Source organism: Lepus europaeus, chromosome 3, assembly GCF_033115175.1.
Source record: "Lepus europaeus isolate LE1 chromosome 3, mLepTim1.pri, whole genome shotgun sequence".
NCBI lineage: Eukaryota > Metazoa > Chordata > Mammalia > Lagomorpha > Leporidae > Lepus > Lepus europaeus.
In genome coordinates, this window is record NC_084829.1 from 4,680,532 (window position 1) to 4,701,145 (window position 20,614).

The window sequence follows — 20,614 nt, forward strand, 5'->3', positions numbered from 1 at the left end:
GATGGGAAGATATACATTCTCTCTCTCTCTCTCTCTCTCTCTCTCTCTCTCCCTGTCTTTCAAATAAATAGATACGCAAGTCTGATAAAAGGAAATAGTGTACCATACAAGACTGTTTAAAGAGTGTGATGAAAGACCAATAAACTGTATACAAAATTCAATTGCATGTATATTATCAGGTAGAGCAGATTTGCATTAACCAAATCAGTCTGAGTACTTCAAAGGCCATAGTCCACAGCCCCGGTGTAGTGGCACAGTGGGTGAACTTCTGCCTGAGATGCCAGCATCCCACATTGGAGCGCTGGTTCAAAACCCATGTACTCTGCCTCCCACCCACTCTCCTGCTAATACACCTGGGAAAGCAGCAGAAGATGGCCCAAGTGCTTGGGCCCCTGCACCCACGTGGGAGACCCGGATGAAGCTCCTGGCTCCTGGCTTCAACAGACCAGCCCTGGCCAATGCAGCCACTGAGGGAGTGAACCAGCAAATAGAGGCTCTCTCACCCTCTCTCTGTTACTCTTCATTTCAAAAACATAAAATATATATTTTTAAAAGACTATACACCAGGGCCGGCACTGTGGCATAGTGGGTAAAGCCACCGCCTGCAGTGCCAGCATCCTATGTGGATGCTGGTTCAAGTCCCGGCTGCTCCACTTCCAATCTGGCTCTCCACCATGTACTGGGAAAGCAGTAGAAGATGGCCCAAGTGCTTGGGCTCCTGCACGCACGTGGGAGACCCGGAAGAAGCTCCTGCCTCCTGGCTTCGGATCGGCGCAGCTCTGGCTATTGTGGCCAATTAGGGAGTGAACCAGAGGATGGAAGACCTCTCTCTCTCTCTCTCTCTCTCTGCCTCTCCTTCTCTCTGTGTAACACTGACTTTCAAATAGATAAATAAATCTTAAAAAAAGACTATACACCAATATCCTTAGAAGGCATTTTTCACAATGTTAACGTATCTATTATTAATGTGTATAGTCTACCAAGAACCTCTGCATGTCTACTTAATACAGAGTAAAAATCAACGGTGTATGACAAGACCAGGGTTGTCAGGAGTGACATCGCTAGAAGGGTGACATTTAAATGGAGGCCTGGGTGTGATCCGACAAGAATTTCAATAGATGGAAAGGTATAATATTAATGTGTTAGGAAATGCAACCAATGGAGGATGAGCCAGCAATAAGTGTTGCACCTCTCTGGAATCAAGAATCACTGGCATTTATAAACATTGGAGAGAACATCCAATGCATGGGTGATGAGTCTGTTTGCAAACTACTTTGTCCTGCCTTCCCTCAGAACTCTAGATAAAGAAATTTGGAGGCTGGTGCTGTGGCGTGGAAAGTTAATATGCCGCCTGCGGCACTGGCATCCCACATGGGTGCCAGTTCCAGTCCCAGCTGCTTCCCTCCCGATCCAGCTCTCTGCTAAGGCCTGGGAAAGCAGTGGAAGATGGCCCAGGTCCTTGGGCCCCTGCATCTTTGAGGGAGACCTGGAGGAGGCTCCTGGCTCCTGGCTTCGGATTGACCCAGCTCTGGCCGTCGCAGCCATTTGTTGAGTGAATCAGTGGCTGGAAGACCTCTCTCTCTCTCTCTCTGTTTCTCCCTCTCCCCCTCTCTGTAACTCTGCTTTTCAAATAAATAAATAAATAAATAAATCTTTTTAAAAAACAAAAAGAAATGTGTTCGGTCTTCACAAGGAGACCTGATCCAAGATGTGGTGTGGGCGTGGTGGCCTGTCTGAACAGCAACAGATGGGGAAGAAGCGCCAGGCAGACATGGATGCCAACCCCACCCGGCTCTGGGAAAGAGGGTTGTGTTGTGTAGTCTTAGGGAGCTGATGCCCAGGCTCGGAGAGCCACAGAGGGAGATGTGCACTTTGCTGAAGCTGCTGCTAAACTAATGCGGTCTTAACTGTGATGTGTACAGAGTAACCTTACGAAAGTTACTTCTTGAATGGATGGAAATTAGATTGATAGGGAATCCAGAAGTTAAACTCCTAACCTTCCTTAACAACGGGAAATAGCATTATGTGGCTGGATGCCTCTCTCTTTTTTTTTAAATTGAACATTTATTATGGATATGTAGACCAGGTGCTTTTGAAAGTTAGATCTGCTGGGAGCCGGCACTGTGGCATAGCGGGTAAAACCACCGCCTGCGGTGCCAGCATCCCATATGGGCACCGGTTCACATCCCAGCTGCTCCACTTCTGATCCAGCTCTCTGCTGTGGTCTGGGATAGCAGTAGAAGATGGTCCAAGTCCTTGGGCCCCTGCACCCGTGTAGGAGACCCGGAAGAAGCTCTTGGCTCCTGGCTTCAAATCAGCGCAGCTCCAGCCATTGCAGCCAATTGGGGAGTGAACCAGTGGATGGACGACCTCTCTCTCTCTCTCTCTCTCTCTCTCTCTCTGCTTCTCCTTCTCTCTCTGTGTAACTCTGACTTTCAAATAAATAAATAATTCTTTTTTTTAAAAAAAAGAAAGATCTGCTTTAAGCTAGAAGGTTTTTTGTTTGTTTGCTTGTTTTCAGATAAAATCTGATTTAAGACATTTTGAAAAGGATACTCAGCCCCGTCAGACAGATTGGCAGAGCTAGGACGGGGAGAGGAAACAGGATCCTCCTACAACGTGCAGTTACTTCCACAGCCTTGCCCTTGGAGGCGTGGTCCCTGGGAACACATGAGCAATGCAGCTTCCCAGACCTCCCTCACCCTCCTCCCGAGTCGGAATCTTGTTGCCCACAGCCCCAGGCTTGAAGAGGTGCAGTGCTTGTATGTGGAAAAGATGAGCTGGAGGCTGGGGTAGTTTGCATTTGCAGATGGAGAAAAGTGACAGACGGAAGTACCTTCTCAGGAAGTTTACGAAGCAGGGGAGGACCTGATGGACAAGACCAGGGCAGGAGGAGTCGCTTTGAAAACATCACAGCTCTGCGGACCTCTCCAGGAGTCGCCACGCTTCTGTCGGGTAAACGCTGTCACTGGGCCTGTGCCTGGGGGACAACTCCCCCGCACTGAAATCTCAGGGCGGATTTCAGAAACGACAAGTCCCCTCTTCACCCAGGCCCAAGGGGGCAACCACCACAGGACCTATTTTTAAAAAGACTTATTTATTTATTTATTTATTTGAAGGGAAGAGTGACAAAGAAGATCTTACAGACGGCTGCAAGGGCTGGGACTGGGCTAGGCTGAAGCCAGCAGCTTGGAACTCCCCATCTGGGTCTCCCACATGGTGGCAGGTGCCCAAGCACGTGGGCCATCCTGTGCTGCCTTCCCAGGTGCATCAGGAGGGAGCTGGATCAGCAGTGGAGCAGCGGGGATATGGGATGCCAGCGTCACAGGCAGCAGCTTAGCCCACAGTGCCACAGCTCCAGCACCCACCCGAGGACCTTCAAAAGACCGTGGTTGAGAGCCGGTACCAGACAGGGATGCCCACTCTCACCATTGCTATTCAATATAGTTCTGGAAGTTTTAGCCAGAGCAATTAGGCAGGAAAAGGAAATCAAAGGGATACAAATTGGGAAAGAGAAAATTAAAATATTCCTATTTGCAGATGACCTAATTTTATATATAGAGGATCCAAAAAACTCCACTAAGAGACTATTGGAACTCATAGAAGAGTTTGGTAAAGTAGCAGGATATAAAACCAATACACAAAACCAATAGCCTTTGTATATACAGACAATGCTATAGCTGAGAAAGAACTTCTAAGATCAATCCCATTCACAATAGCTACAAAAAAGTTAAATACCTTGGAATAAATTTAGCTAAGGATGTCAAAGTATCTACGATGACAATACAAAACATTACAGAAAGAAGTAGAAGATACAAAAAATGGAAAAATTTTTCATTTTCATGGATTGGAAGAATCAATATCATCAAAATGTCCATTCTTCTGAAAGCAAATTACAGGTTCAATGTGATACCAATCAAAGTACCAAAGACAGTCTTCTCAGGTCTAGAAAAAATGATGCTGAAATTCATATGGAGGCACAGGAGACCTGGAATAGCTAAAGCAATCTTGTACAACAAAAACAAAGCTGGAGGCATCACAATACCAGATTTCAAGACTTACTACAGGGCAGTTATAATCAAAACAGCCTGGCACTGATACAAAAACAGATGGATAGACCAATGGAACAGAATAGAAATGCCAGAAATCAATCCAAACATCTACAACCAACTTATATTTGATCAAGGCGCTAAAACCAATTCCTAGAGCAAGGACAGTCTATTCAACAAGTGGTGCTGGGAAAACTGGATTTCCACATGCAGAAGTATGAAACAAGACCTCTACCTTACACCTTACCCAAAAATCCACTCAACATGGATTAAAGATCTAAATCTATGATCCAGCGCCATCATATTATTAGAGAACATTGGGAAACCCTGCAAGACATTGGTACAGGCAAAGGGTTGCTGGAAAAGACCCCAGAGGCACAGGCAGTCAAAGCCAAAGTTAACAAATGGGATTACTTCAAACTGAGAAGTTTCTGTATGGCAAAAGAAACAGGAAAGTGAAGAGGTAACTGACAGAATGGGAGAAATTATTTGCAAACTATACAACTGATAAAGGATTAATAACCAGAATCTAGAAAGAGATCAAGAGGGCTGGTGCCATGGCTCACTAGGCTAATCCTCTGCCTGCGGTGCCGGCACCCCAGGGCCTAGTCCCGGTTGGGGTGCCGGTTCTGTCCCGGTTGCTCCTCTTCCAGTCCAGCTCTCTGCTGTGGCCTGGGAAGGCAGTGGAGGATGGCCCAAGTGCTTAGGCCCTGCACCTGCATGGGAGACCAGGAGGAAGCACCTGGCTCCTGGCTTCGGATCGGCGCAGTGCACCGGCTGTAGAAGCCTTTTGGGGGGTGAACCAACAGAAGGAAGACCTTTCTCTCTGTATCTCTCTCTCACTGTCTAACTCTGCCTGTGGAAGGAAGGAAAGAAGGAAGGAAGGAAGGAAGGAAGGAAGGAAGGAAGGAAGGGAAGAAGGGAAGGAGGGAGGGAGGAAGGGAGGGAGGGAGGGAAGGAGGAAGGAAGGAAGGAAGGAAGGAAGGAAGGAAGGAAGAAAGAAAGGAAGGAAGGAAGTCCACAAAAACAAAACAAACAACCCAGTTAAGAGATGGGCCAAGGACTTAAGACATTTTTCAAAAGAGGAAGTCCAAATGGCCAACAGACACATGAAAAAATGTTCAGGATCACTAGCCATCAGGGAAATGTAATGAAAAACACAATGAGTTTTCACATCACCCCAGTTAGAATAGCTTTCATACAGAAATCAACAAACAACAAATGCTGGTGAAAATGTAGGGAAAAAGTACCCTAATCCACTGTTGACGGGAATGCAAACTGGTAAAACCACTGTGGAAGATAGTTTGGAGAATTCAGAATTCAGAATTCTGAATATAGACCTACCATATGACCCAGCCATCCCACTCCTGGGAATTTACCCAAGGAAATGAAATCAGCATATGAAAGAGTTATTGTACCCCCATGTTTACTGCAACTCAATTCACAATAGCTAAGACATGGAATCAACCTAAAGGCCCATCAAAGGAAGACTGGATAAAGAAATTATGGGATATGTACTCTATGGAATACTACACAGTGGTTAAAAAAAAAAAACCAAAAAATGAAATCTGGTCATTTGCAACCAAATAGATGAACTTGGAAAACATCATGCTGAGTGAAATAAGCCAGTCCCAAAGGGACAAATACAATATGTTCTCCCTGATCTGTGATAGCTAACACAGCACCTAAAAGGAAACCTGCAGAAGTGAAACTGACCCTATGAGAAGCAATGACTTGATCAGCCCTTGTCCTGACTGTTGAGGAACAGTTTGTTATCTTTTATTTTTTTTACTATTTTCTACTTTTTTTTTAACTATTTTTACTTTTTTTTTTTTCTATTTTCTACTTAATACCATTGGTCAAACTCTTAACATAGAATTATTCATAGGTGTATAAATCCAATTGAAAATAGATTGCAGTAAAAAATAATTGTGGGAACAAGAGAGGGAGGAGCTATACAGTTAGGCACACATTCCCACGGACTTACCCCTAAGGGTAAAACTAAAAACTTGCCATGGGACTCCAAATCCCATTAAGCTGGGTGGTACTAATGCCATCTTAATTGGTAAAGCCATCATATTAAGCGTGTAATTGATCATAGAGATAGGACTAAGTGTCAAATGGATCACATAAATAAAACCAAGCGTCTGGTAATAGCAATAGATAGAATTAAAAAGGAGAGATTTCCAACATGGGAAGCAGGCCACACAGCAGACTCATAGAATGACAAACACCCTAAACAGCACTCCGACCTCAGAATCAGCCCTTAAGGCATTCAGATCTGGCTGAAAAGCCCATGACAGCATTTCAGACATGGAAAGCCAAGACATTGTAGAAAAAATGATCTACATGAAAGATCTCTGTGAGTGAGATCCCAATGGAAAGAAGGGGCCATCAAAGAAGGATCTATTTTTCTCTGAAGGGAGGAGAGAACTTCCACTTTGCTTATGGCGCTGTCTAAATACTGACGGAGTCTGTGGACTCAAAAAGCTTCCATAGCCTTGGGAGCTCTTGTCAAGAACCTTGAGTGATCACGGACATAAGAGTGTTAACTGTTAAATCAACAACAGGAGTCACTGTGCACTAACTCTCCATGCAGGACCTCTGTCCTTAATGAGTCACACTATGTGAATTAACTGTAAAACTTGTTTTTAAACACTACTTTACACTTTGTGTGTCTGTGTGGGTACAAACTGCTGAAATCTGTACTTAGTATAGAGTTGGTCTACTGTATATAAAGTCAATTAAAAATGGATCTTAAGAATGGGATAGGAGAGAAAGCAGGAGGTGGGACAGGAGTGGGGATGGGAAGGGGGTATGGGGGCAAGAACCACTATATTCCTAAAGCTGTACCTATGAAGTTTGTATTCATTAAATAAAAGCTTTCTTACAAAAATACAGTGGTATTGCCATCACCCCTGTACTTCTCAGCACCTCCAGGTCACCTTAAGGACACAGTTAGGAGGTGTGTGAGCAAGTCACACTTAAACAATCCACTGCAGTAGTCCCGTGACCTAAGTGTGTGTGCGTGTTTCCCTTAAAACTCATCTAAGAACCTCCAGCACATTCACTTAACTTCAAAAATCCTGGGTTTTAAATAAGACAGCAACAGAACACACGGAATCACCTGCAGCTATTCAAAAACCCAGGATCTCACCTGAAAGCATCATTTTGATAACTTTTACCTCGAAATCATTACATGGAAACTGTGAGCCTGTAGTCCCTAGAACTGAAACAGTTCTGCATAACCCCCTCCATGGTTCCCGTAACCAAAAACTAAACCAAACAAACAGGACACAGAATCAAAACCGCAGAACTAAGGCGGATGAGAGGAAGCCCTCAGGCTCGTACCGAGGACTCAGCCACATCAGTCATGGCCTCAGCTCTAGTCCCAGGGTCAGTTCAGAGACAAAGTGACCGGGATGGAGCTCCTTTCAAGAGAGAAGCTGTGGGGCCAGCGCTGTGGCGTAGTGGGCTAAGCCTCTGCCTGTGGCTCTGGCATCCCATATGGGTGCCAGCTCTAGTCCTAACTGCTCTACTTCCCATCCAGCTTTCTGTTTATGGGAAAGCAGTAGAAGATGGCCCAAGTCCTTGGGCCCCTGAACCCATATGGGAGACCTGGAAGAAGCTCCTGACTCCTGGCTTCCGATTGGCCCAGCTCTGGCCATTGCAGCCATTTGGAAAGTGAACCAGCAGATGGAAGACCTCTCTCTCTGCTTTATCTATGTAGCTCTGTCTCTCTAACAAATAAAACCTTTTTTTTTTTTTTTTACTTATTTGAAAGGCAGAGTTACAGAGAGGCAGAAGCACAGGCAGAGACAGAGAGAGAGAGAGGTCTCCCATCCACTGGTTCACTCCCCAGATGACTGCAGTGGCTGGAGCTGCGCTGATCCGAAGCCAGGAACCTGGAGCTCCTTCCAGGTCTCCCACGTAGGTCCAGGGGCCCAAGGACTTGGGCCATCTTCTGCTGTTTTCCTAGGCCATAGCAGAAAGCTGGATGGGAAGAGGAGCAGCCGGGACTAACACAGAAAGACAGTACACGTGGATGTGAAGTAGCCCAAATGATGGACTGCAATAGGCCAGCTCCCTCAGTACCCGTTCCAGCTGTTGTCTGGTGTGTCCACTCATTCTGCAGAGGCCAGAGGGGTAAAATCTGCATCTCCCAGATTGTATTGCTACTAGCAGCTGCCAATTTGATGCAACTGGACCACACTTGAGTTCAACACTAGATGCAGTCAAAGAGGGACAGGTCTGAATCTTCCATTTGAGACCTGGGTTGTGACAAAGGCTATTTGTTAGCAGCAACCTGTTTGGACAGCTCCCTTCAGAGGTGTGGCAGCTTTCCCAGTTATCACGGGGGCTGGCATTCTGCTCCTTGCTTTCTAAAGAAAAGGCAAAAAGCATGGGGCCAATACTGGCAAGGACTGCCACAAAGATCCCCAACAACTATGTAAACTCCCCAGACTTGTTCCAAGCCCCTTCCCACCTAAGCTACGACAGAGGCTCCTTCGCTGCACCATGATAGTCAGGGGCAGGTCGATGTTGAACACAGAAGCTCTGGGGATGGGTTTTGTAGTGCAGTAGGTTAAGCCAACCCTTGGGATGACAGCACCCATACTGGGGTGCCTCTGCTTATGCTCACGGGAGGCAGCAGAAGACGACCCAAGTACTTGGGTCCCTATAACCCATGTGAGAGACCAGGATAGGGGGCCTGGCTCCTGGCTTCAGCCTGTCCCAGTTCTGGCTGTTGCAGGCATTTGGGGAGCACATCAGTAGATGAAAGATTTCTCTCTCTCCTTCTCTCCCTCTCTAGCCATGACTCTCCTTTTCAAATGCAAACAAATAAACTTTTTAAAAAATTTTTATTTATTTGTTTGAAAGGCAGAGTTACAGAGAGGCAGAGGCAGAGCAGAGGGAGGGAGGGAGGGAGGGAGAGAGAGAGAGAGAGAGAGAGAAGAGAGGTTTTCCATCCACTGGTTCACTCCCCAAATGGCTGCAAAGACCAGAGCTGAGCCAATTCAAAGCCAGAAGCCAGGAGCGTCTTCCAGGCCTCCCACATGGGTGCAGGGGCCCAAGCACTTGGGCCATCCTCCACTGCTTTCCCAGGCACATTATCAGGGAGGAAGCCTGGAAGTCAAGCAGCCAGGACTTGAACCAGCACCCATCCGGGATGCAGGCACTGCAGGCAGTGGCTGTGTTCACCCACTACACCACAGCACCAACTCCCAACAAACAAACTTTTTTAAAAGGAAAATAGGAGTTCCAGAAACATAAAAGACTTTAAGCAAGTCTCTTACTTCCCCATGGGCCTTGTTTTCTTCTGCTATAAATTGGGAATAATTATAGTACTGTAAGGTGATCTGAACTTAGATATGCCAGATGCTTGGAACTGTGTCTGGAGCCAAGTAAATACTGTGTACATGTCTGCTCTCATTGTCATGATGACCCACATTAATATCTGGCATCAAAATATGGCATAGAGGGTTGGGCCAGCCTCCCATATGAGAGCTGATTTGAGTCCCAGCTGCTCTATTTCCGATCCAGCTCTCTACTAATGAGCCTGGGAAGGTGGTGGAACATGGCCCAGGTGCTTGGACCCAAGCCACCCACGTGGGAGACCCGGATGAAGTTCCTGGCTTCTGGCTTCAGTCTGACCCAGCTTGGGCCATTGCAGCCATTTGGGGAGTGAACCAGCAGATGGAAGATCTCCCTCTCCCCGCCCCCACTCTTTCAAATAAGTAAATCTTAAAAAAAAAAAAAGGAAGGAAGGAAAGCAAAAGAAGGCCTCCTACTGTGACAGCTACTTTCCCAAGTAACCTGACTGATTAAGGGATGCCCAGGTAGCTGGTAAGACCTTATTTTTGGGCGAGCATGTGAGCGTGTTTCTAGAAGACGTTAGCATCTGAATCAGTAGGCTGAATGAAGAAGGCCACCCTCCCCCACATGGGCAGGCATCGTCCAATCCACTGAGGGCCTGAACAGAAACAAGAGAACGAGGCAGAACTCCTGTTCCTCTGGAGCTGGGCCACCCGTCTTCCCCCGCCCCAGACGCCCACCTCCCAGGTCTCACACTGGACCCTGCACCATTGGCTCCCCAGGTTCTCAGGCCTCCGGGTTGGGACTGAATCACCCAGCAGCTTCCCTGGTCTCCACCCTGCGAACAGCAGACAGTGGCACTCCTCAGTCTCCCTCGTCCCCTGAGCCAGGCCTGTGTGGTCAACCTCTTTCTATTTTTTTTTTTTTGACAGGCAGAGTGGGCAGTGAGAGAGAGAGACAGAGAGAAAGGTCTTCCTTTGCCATTGGTTCACCCCCCAAATGGCCGCTACGGCCAGCGCACTGCGCTGATCCGAAGCCAGGAGCCAGGTGCTTCTTCCTGGTCTCCTATGGGGTGCAGGGCCCAAGCACCTGGGCCACCCTCCACTGCACTCCCGGGCCATAGCAGAGAGCTGTCCTGGAAGAGGGGCAACCGGGACAGAATCCGGTGCCCCGACCGGGACTAGAACTTGGTGTGCCGGCGCCGCAGGCAGAGGATTAGCCTATTGAGCCGTGGCGCCGGTGTGCTGTCTGGTTCTCTGGGGGACCCTGACTAATTCAGAGACATTATGTGGGAGGCAGTGGGCTATCTTAGGCACTGCAAACATGGCTCTTTATAGAAAGCACCTTGTCACGCTGTCAGCCTCCAACACAGGTGTGGTCCAGTCCCTAAGGGCTCAGTAGCAGACTAAAGGAATCCTACTGCACCAAGAACTTACTATCTCTGCAATGCGCTGCTGACCTCCCTGTCAATGAAAGCTCTCAGACCCCAGCTCTATCCTCTATTACACAGATTGTCCCTGGGAGTGGTAACCCCCTCCCACCCGTCCCAGGATGTCCCCAGGCTGAGCAGAATCACAGCTGTGAACACACGACTGTGAGACTTCAAAGGACCTCTGTGATGTGCACAGCCACTGATAGCGGTAGCCAAGGGTGCCTAGAGGCCTGCAGCCTATACAGTGGTCCTCCACTGTTGTCTAGACCACGCTGTTCTAGAGCTATGCTGCCCAAGGCAGCAGCCACCAGCCTCATACAGTCTTTGGACACTTGCCGTGTGGCTGGGTTGTAGCTGAAAAAGAGGTTTTGCATTTTGCTTCTTCATTTTAATTGATTTAAAAACAAACTTTGCATAATGAGTAACTTGACACAGAAATTACTGGATGTTGTCTTCATTTCAATGTAGAATGCTGGGCCGTTGTTGTAGAAGATGGCCCAAGTGTTAGGGCCTCTGCTACTTGTGTGGGAGACCGAAAAGAAGCCCTGGTTCTGGTTTCCGCTTGCTCAGCCCTGGCCATGGCGGCCATCTGGGGGAGTGAACCAGCAGATGGAAGATAGCGCTCTCTCTCTCTCTCTCACCCTGATTTTCAAATAAATAAATAAATCTTTAAAAAATAATAATAAAGTTACGGTTCTCTTTATCCTTTCTTACGGAGACTTGGAAAACTCCTTTGTGTCCCTAGCAACAAGCCCTGACTCCCAGGGGTTAAGCTCATTCATTTTCTATTGGCTCTCAATGAGTTCAGCTTTCTGAATGGACTCCCAAATTCTCCTGGCTGTGTCTTCTTCGGACGTGTGCCTGCAGGGTAGCCTGCTCTCAATGGCATAGAGACGGGCACAGACGCTAACAGCCTGGACCCCAGAGTCAGAGCTGGCTTTGAATCCAAATTCTGCCACTTCCACGCTGTGTCGTTGGAGCTGGTCCTTTAGCCTCTCTGCATCTGTTTCCAAGCAATAGATAGGAGACGCATAGCATCTCGAGGATGCTGGGGAAGTCAATGGACTCATTCATACCGCTAATATTTATTGAACGGTTACCCTGAGCCAAGCACTATGGGAGGCTCTGGCATGGCAGTGGCAAAGAACAGAACGGAGGTCTGTGTCTGGGCGTCCACAGTCAAGAGCAGAGCTTATACGTGACACGCTTGGCACGGGCCCAGGCTCACGGCTCCTCGTAGCTGTTTCCATTCACTGCTGAGAGTCCCTGATGGCCACAAAGGCTGTCTGTGAACAGGAAGAGCACCCCCTGTCCATTTCCTGCAGAGTGCAAAGGAGCGAAGGAGTGCCGTCCGCGTGCAGAATCCGCCGTCACTCAGTCGCCTTCACAGCTCCTTGCAGCCATTGACAAACAAAGGTGCCATCACCCTGCGGGGTAACTTCTAATTTGACGGACAGGGAATGCAGCAGCTCGTTCTTGGGGACAAGCAACCTATAATTAGCATCGGTGGATCGGTGGTGGCTTTTTTTCCTCTTATGTAATTGGGATTTGGGGCATCAAAACCAGGACGCGTGATGTAAGTGTTTTCTATGGGAGTAACTGGCATGGGCTGTAGGAAGTGGGGGTTGCCCCAGGAAAGGCGGCGTCTGTGGCCACCCAGACGGAAGCTGTGCTGCAAGCTCGTGTCTGGGAACCCGGTCTCCCAAACACTTTTGCAGTTTTACTTGTGCAGCTTGAGTCTTCCTCCTTTTGGGTCGGGACTGTTTTAAGCATCTCTACCCACTGCCCATCTCCTAATACCCAGGACCTGTGTCTGGGTTATACCCCTGGCAAAGAGGTGTTAAGGGCACAGATGGAATCAATGCTGCAAACAGGGAGGTGATCCTGGGCGTATCCATGTTGGTCCGATGTTCGAGAGCATTTCAAAATGTCTGTAAAAAACTGGAATGAAAAGGTAAGTTTATTTGGGTGCAAAAAGTTTTTGAAGTCTATGTGTATGGGAATCTTCAAGAACATCATGAAAAATACCTATGATAAAAATACAGGATAGGAGGGCCGGCACCACGGCTCACTAGGCTAATCCTCTGCCTGTGGCGCCAGCACACTGGGTTCTGGTCCCAGTCGGGGCGCCGGATTCTGTCCTGGCTGCTCCTCTTCCAGGCCAACTCTCTGCTGTGGCCCGGGAGTGCAGTGGAGGATGGCCCAAGTGCTTGGGCCCTGCACCCGCATGGGAGACCAGGAGGAAGCACCTGGCTCCTGGCTTCAGATCAGCACGGTGCGCTGGCCAAAGTGTGCTGGCCACAGAGGCCATTGTGGGGTGAACCAACAGAAAAGGAAGACCTTTCTCTCTGTCTCTCTCGCTCACTGTCCACTCTGCCTGTCAAAAAAAAAAAAAAGCAGGATTAGGAATGTTTTTGTGCCCAAATAAACTTGCCTTTTACTTCCATTTTTTCCACCAAGGCTTAGAAGTACTCTTATTATCACAAGGTTCTTAAACAGTGGAGAGGAGAAGGGTGTCAGTATCATAAAGGTGAGAGTGCTTGATGGGTCACTGCTGGCCTTGAAGATGGGAGGGGCCATGAGCATTGGAAAGGCCTCCAGGGGCAGGGACAGGCAAGGAAACGGGCTCCCCACCAGCCCCGCGGAAGCCACAGCTGTCACAGTCCTGTGTATCCCACTGCACCGGTTCGTGTACACAGACGTAACACACAGGAGTGTGCTTGCTTTCCAACAGGCCAATAGAAGTTAGAAAATAACACACTGACCTCTTTAAAATGCTAAAAGACAATAACCACCAACAGTTTTCACTGTAGAGACTTTTCACCACCTTGTTTAAACTTACTCCAAGTTATTTAAATGCTTTGTAGCTATTGTTAATGGGACTGATCTTCCAAGTTCTTTCTTTTGTTTTATTTATTTGTTTGAAATTCAGAGTTACAGAGAGAGAGAGAGAAGGAGAGGCAGAGAGAGAGAGAGAGAGAGAGGTCTTCCATCCACTGGTTCACTTCCCAGTTGGCTGCAACAGCTGGAGCTGCGCTGATCCAAAGTCAGGAGCCAGGAGCCTCCTCTGAGTCTCCCACATTGGTGCAGGGGCCATCTTCCACTGTTTCCCCGGCCATAGCAGAGAGCTGGATAGGAAGTGCAGCAGCCGGGACATGAACCGGCGCCCATGTGGGATGTCTGCACTGCAGGCAGTGGCCTTAACTACTAAGCCACAGCGCCAGCCCCACAACTTCTTTTGAAAGAAGTATAATTGATAGGCTAAGGGCGAATGGAAATTTGAATCCTGTAAAATATTCATTTAAAGCCAAAGAAGGCAGAAAAGGGGAGCAAAATATAAAAGCAATAAAGAAAATGAAGAGAAAAGTTACAAATATGGTAGATATGAACAAGTGTATCAATAATCACTTTAAATGTAAATGTTATAGTAGATCAAAAAATAAAAGCTAACTCTACATTGTCTGTAAGATGCCCACTTTAAATGTAAATACATAAATATGTTAAAATAAAAAATACAGTATGAAGGTGTATCAGATTAACTCTCACTAAAAGAAAGTGAGAGTAGCAATATTAACTTCAGACAAAGCAGACTACAGGGCAAGGAACGCTACTGGGGAAAGGGCAGCATTACACAGTGGTTAAAGACCCAGCTCTCCAAGAAGAGGTAACAACCCTTAGACCACATGGGCCTAAGAGCAAGGCACCAGATACGTAAGGCAAACACTGATAGAACCACAAACAGAAATAGACAATCGACTTAAACGGCCTTCTGTCAATAACTGGCAGACACGGCAGGCAGAAAATCAGTGAGAATATACTTAATTAAAATCACCACCAAGGAACCAAACCTAACTGACGTTTATAGGATACTCCATAGAAAAATGGCAGAACACACATCACTTTTCTTAAGCTCACATGGAACGCTCACCGAGATAGGCCACATTCTAGGCCATACAACACACTTTACACGTTTAAAAGGATACAAATAATACAAAACATTCCTACAGAACATAGGGAGATTAAGTTAGAAATCAACAACAGATCAATGACTAACATCAAATGATTTAAATATTAGATTGCACACTTATAAACGACACACAGGCCAAGAGAAATTTTAAAATGCTTTGAATTAAATGAAAATGAAAACACAGCTCAATATTTGTGGGAGTGCAGAGAGTGAAATTATGGCTGAGAGAAATTTATAACATTGAATGCACATATTAAAACTATAGAAAGACCTAAAACAAAATTAAAGCTTCCGCCTAAGGAAACTAGAGGAAAAGAATGACATACACAAAAGGAAAGAAGTAATAAAATTTATAGTAGAAACCAGTGAAATTGAAAACAGAAAATGGATAGAGAAAATTAATCAAACCAAACGCTGGTCCACTGAAAATAAAACAATAAAATTCATAAATCTGCAGTCAGTCCAACCAAAGTGAGAGAGAGAGAGAGAGAAATCACTCATTTCAGGCCGGCGCCGCGGCTCTCTAGGCTAATCCTCCGCCTTGTGGCGCCGGCACACCGGGTTCTAGTCCCGGTCGGGGCACCGATCCTGTCCCGGTTGCCCCTCTTCCAGGCCAGCTCTCTGCTGTGGCCAGGGAGTGCAGTGGAGGATGGCCCAAGTGCTTGGGCCCTGCACCCCATGGGAGACCAGGAGAAGCACCTGGCTCCTGCCATCGGAACAGCGCGGTGCGCCGGCTGCATCGCGCCTACCGCGGCGGCCATTGGAGGGTGAACCAACGGCAAAAAGGAAGACCTTTCTCTCTGTCTCTCTCTCACTGTCCACTCTGCCTGTCAAAAAATAAAAAATAAAAATAAAAAAAAAAGAGAAAAAAAAAAAAGAAATCACTCATTTCAGACATGAAAGAGGGGCCAGCACTCCTGATTATATGGGTATTAAAATGATGATAAAGGAGCACGATGAACAACCCTAAGCCAACAAGTTACAACAAAACGGACCACTTCCTTGAAAGACACAATGCACAAAACACACTGAAGAAGTGGACGGCCTGGCCGGCCTACATGCCAGAGAGCAGCACTGGTAACAGCTCTCCACGAGGCGGCCCAGGCCCAGGTGGTTCCTACAAAACATTAAAGAAGAAGTGATGCCGGTTTTCCACCCTGTCTCTCAGGAGACAGAAGCAGAAGAAATACTTTACAATTCACTGTCGGGCCAGTGCTACCCGGAACCCCAAAGCCATGTAAGGACATTGTAAGAAAGGGGAACTGAATACCAACATCTCACAGGAACACAGATGAAAAAAACTTCAACCAACTCTTGGCAAATTACACCCAACAATGTATAGAGAACTGTAAATACGCTGGCCAAATGGGATTTATTCAAAATCTACAAACTCGCTCCACATTGAAAATTCAAACAATGTAATTCATAGTATAGGAAAGCTAAGGAAGAACTGTATGATCATATCAACAGAGGCGGAACACACATCTAACAAAATCTAACGCTCATTCATGGTAAAAATTTTCAACAATACAAGAATTTGGGAAATGTTTCAAATTGCTGAAGGTTACCTACCAAAAACACTTGCAGCTCACATTGTGTCTAATGGTGAGAAACTTTTTGGGGGCTATTTTTCTCTCCCTCCAAAATCAGAAACAACAGAAGGGTGAACATCATACTGGCAATCCCTGCTAATGTAACCAGAAAAAAGAAGGAAAGAAGGGATACAAATGGGAAAAAAATGAAATAAAACTGTCTCTGTTTACATATGACATGAATACTAGCATAGAAATTTTCAAAGAAATTGCCATAAACAAAACAAAACTCCTGAAACTAATAAATGATTATACCAAGGTTTCAAGATATAAGTTATATACACAAAAGTCGGGGCCAGCACTGTGGTACAGCAGGTTAACGCCCTGGCCTGAAGCACCGGCATCCAATATGGGTGCCAGTTCTAGTCCCAGCTGCTCCACTTCCGATCCAGCTCTCTGCGATAGCCTGGGAAAGCAGTAGAAGATGGCCCAAGTCCTTGGGCCCCAGCACCCACGTGGGAGACCTGGAAGAAGCTCCTGGCTCCTGGCTTCGGATCTGCGCAGCTTTGACCATTGCAGCCAATTGGGGAGTGAACCAGTGGATGGAAGACCTCTCTCTTTCTCTCTCTCTCTCTCTTTCTGTATCTTTGACTTTCAAATAAAATAAATAAATCTTTAAAAACAATAATATACACAAAAGTCAATGCCTTCCTACATATTAGCAAAGAACAATTGGAATTTTTTTTTAAAGTTCAGGGGCTAAGGACTTGGGCCATTTTCCACTGCTTTCCCAAGCCATAGCAGAGAGCTGGATTAGAAGTGGATCAGCCGGGATTCCAACCAGCCCTGAACAATTGGAATTTAACTTTATTTATTTGCTTATCATTTAAAAGGCTCAGAGACAGACACACAGAGAGATCTTCCACCTGCTGGTTTATTCCCCAAATGTCTGCGACAGCCAGGGCTGGGCCAAGACAAAGCCAGGAGTAGGAAACACAACCCAGATCTCCCACATGAGTGGCAGGGACCCAAGTGCTTGAACCATCACCTGCTGCCTCCCAAGATGTGCAGCAGCAAGAAGCTGGCATTGGAAGAGGAGCTGAGCTCAAACCCAGGCACCTGAGCATGGCATGTGGCATCCATCTGCTGTGCCAGATGTCCACTCCTGGAATCGAACATTTAAAGCATGGTATTATTTACATTGCTACCCAAACCACAAAACTGTCGGCATACATCTAATGAAATATTTATATTATCTATACGAGGAAAGCTACAAACCTCTGGCGAAAGAAATCAAAGATTTAAATAAATGGAGAAGTATTCCATGTTCGCAAATAGGAAGGCTCAATGTTGTTAAGATGTCAGCTCTCCCCAACTTGATCCATAAATCCACCTTAATTCCAATCCAAATCCCAGCAAGTTATTTTGTGGATATTGAAAAATAAAATGATTTTCAAAGTTTGTATCGCAAGGAAAAAGACCTCAAACAACAAACACAATGCTGAAGAAGAAAGTCAGGGGACTAACACAGCCCAAGTGTAACTGACTGCAAAGCCACAGTGATCCAGCAGCACTGATAGAAGAGGAAACTGATCAAACAGAACCGAGAGCCCAGAAGATGCAGCCTCACAGATGGTCATCAACCCTTGACAAAGAAGCCAAGGCAAGCCAATGGGGAGAAGGTAACTTAATAACAATCCTGGGATAACTGGACCTCCATATGCCAAAAATAAAAGTTGCCATCTAAACCAAAATCCTCCCGAAGTTCAAACTACTCATATTAAGAGGCTTTGTTGAGAACAACGTTAGGAGGAGGAAATGTAAGTGGGCAGTGGGCACCACAAGTTGGCTTGTTTGGTCAGGGTGAGGTTGGAGTGGGGCAGCTGGGGCAGGTGTGTGATTGGAAAAAGGAAAAAACCATGCAGACGGGGGAAACCGAGGTGCCTGAGCTAAGCTTCATATCCCACGCTGCCGAGCTGCACCTCTGCCACCCCGGGCTTCTGACGGGCTCCTTCAAGACTAAGCCCACCACGCCTCCCTCTGCAGGTAGGGAAGGGGAGCCTGGCCCCCACGCCCTTGGGGTCCCCCGTGCCCTGTCTGGCTCCCGCTGCAGAGCCTGCCTTTGTCCTCCCAGATGTCACCTGCTCCTCCCACAGACCCCACGTCTTGGTGGCGCAGTGGGTCTTGGGTATCCAGCTCCACTAATCTCACCCAAGCGTGCTCTTTTCTTCCTAGAAGTATTGCCCACTTGGCTTGAACAGAACATCGAGTCCGGGAGAAAAAGGCGACGCGGGCGGAGTTTATTTATCCACCCACACAACTGCCTGTCCCTGCAGAATCAGCAGGCTGACCGAGATATCGCCTGCTGTCACTCAGATTCCTCAGGTCATGCATAGTAAAATATGCAAATCGGCTGCTCTTCCCATGCCATTCATCTGTAATCTATTACCAAACGCACTTTTACCTGGAGCCTTCCCGTCAACCCCAAGTGAACAAGGAGGGGTTGTAAACCTTAATGAAACCCGCATTGTTCTGGGGGTATCTCTCCGACAAGGCTGTCCTCTGACATTCAGATTCTGGCACGAGCAGCATGCTGGCGTGGCACCCCTGTGGGGAGTTTGCTAGTCCAGCTATCTGAGAAGTTCTGCGTGGTCCAGGCTGGTAGAAAGTCGATTTTCCATTTAGCTCGTGCATCACTCAACTCTCCCTGCCCCAGAAACTGACTGCAATCTATGATCTGCATTTTTAGATCACAGGGCCAAACAAAGTTGTCAGTTTTTCCCCTTTAAAAAAAAAAAAATCCCCTAGCATCCATTAGCTGATGTGACAAGGGAGAAAAAGCTGGGGGGTGCTGGCTTTCATCCTTGCTTGGGTTTTTCCAAGCAGCTTCTGAGGCATGAGGAGCCAAGTTCTCCTGAGAGTCCGGGAGCCACAGACAGATCACCCTTACACCTGGGATCCTGGGACACTGCTGTCCTGAGCCTGACACACCTATGCACAGCTCCAGGCCCCAGGGGTGCGTCCAGGTCCAAGGCACTCTGACATCACGGGGGGTCCAATCACTGGGACACCCTCCCTCCCTCCCTCCCTTCCTTCCTCCCTCCCTCCCTCCCTCCCTCCCTCCCTCCTTCCCTCTTACCCTTCCTTCCTTCCTTCCTTCCTTCCTTCCTTCCTTCCTTCCTCCCTCCCTCCCTCCCTCCCTCCCTCCCTCCCTTCCTTCCTTCCTTCCTTCCTTCCTTCCTCCCTCCCTTCCTTCCTTCTTCATTTATTTATTTGAAAGGCAGAGTTACAGAGAGAGCTCAAGAGAGAGATCATCCACTTGCTGGTTCACTCCCCAAATGCCTGCAATGGCTGGAGCTAGGTTGATTTGAAGCCAGGAGCCAGGATCTTCTTCCGGGTCTCCCACATGGGTGCAGGGGCCCGGGCCATCTTCTACTGCTTTCCCAGGCCACAGCAGAGAGCTGGATGGGAAGTCGAGCAGCCAGGACTATCACCATATAGGGTGCTGGCACTGCAGGCAGCGGCTTTACTCACCACACCACAGTGCCAGCCCTCACTGGGACACTCTACATCCACGGTGACCCCATGTTTTCAGGCCCAAGACGAGACCTGGCAATCTGGCAAGATTTGTGTTTTTAAAATTGTTGCAAGGGGCTGGCACTGTGGCTCAGAGGGTTAACCCACCACCTGCAACAGCAGCATTCCATATGCACACCTGTTCGAATCCCAGCCGTTCCAGTTCTGATCCAGCTCCCTGCTAACGTGTCGGGGAAATCGGCAGACGATGGCCCAACTGCTTGGGTCTCTGCCACGCGTGTGGGAGACCTGGATGGAGTTCCAATCTGGCTTCAGCTTCTCTCAGCCCTGGCCTAACCCTGGCTATTGTGGCCATTTGGGGAGTGAAGCGGTAGATGGAATCTCTCTCTCTCTCTCTTTCTCTCTCTCTTCTTGTGTGTGTGTGTCTCCCTCTCTCTCTGCAACTACCTTTCCAATAAACAAATCAATCTTATAAATAAATGAGTAAAAATAAAATTGAGACAAGCCCCAAGAGAAACTGAAATAAAATGGTAATTCCTGGGTAAAGCCCTTAAATTCGGCCCACTTTGGTGGGCTCCCTCTGGCCTTCTCTAGTTGTGTCCCTCTCCAGGCAGCCAGGAATCCTGGGGACTGAGGGACAAAGGCCCCCTTTCAGATGACCATCTCAAGAAGTGGTCAAGGGACGGCTGTCGGCAGGACAGCAGGGGTGGGGTTGTCTGCCTACGTGCTGACAAGCTTGGAGACGTCTCCCAGCGTGGAAAGGTAAAGGGTGGTGTGTCCA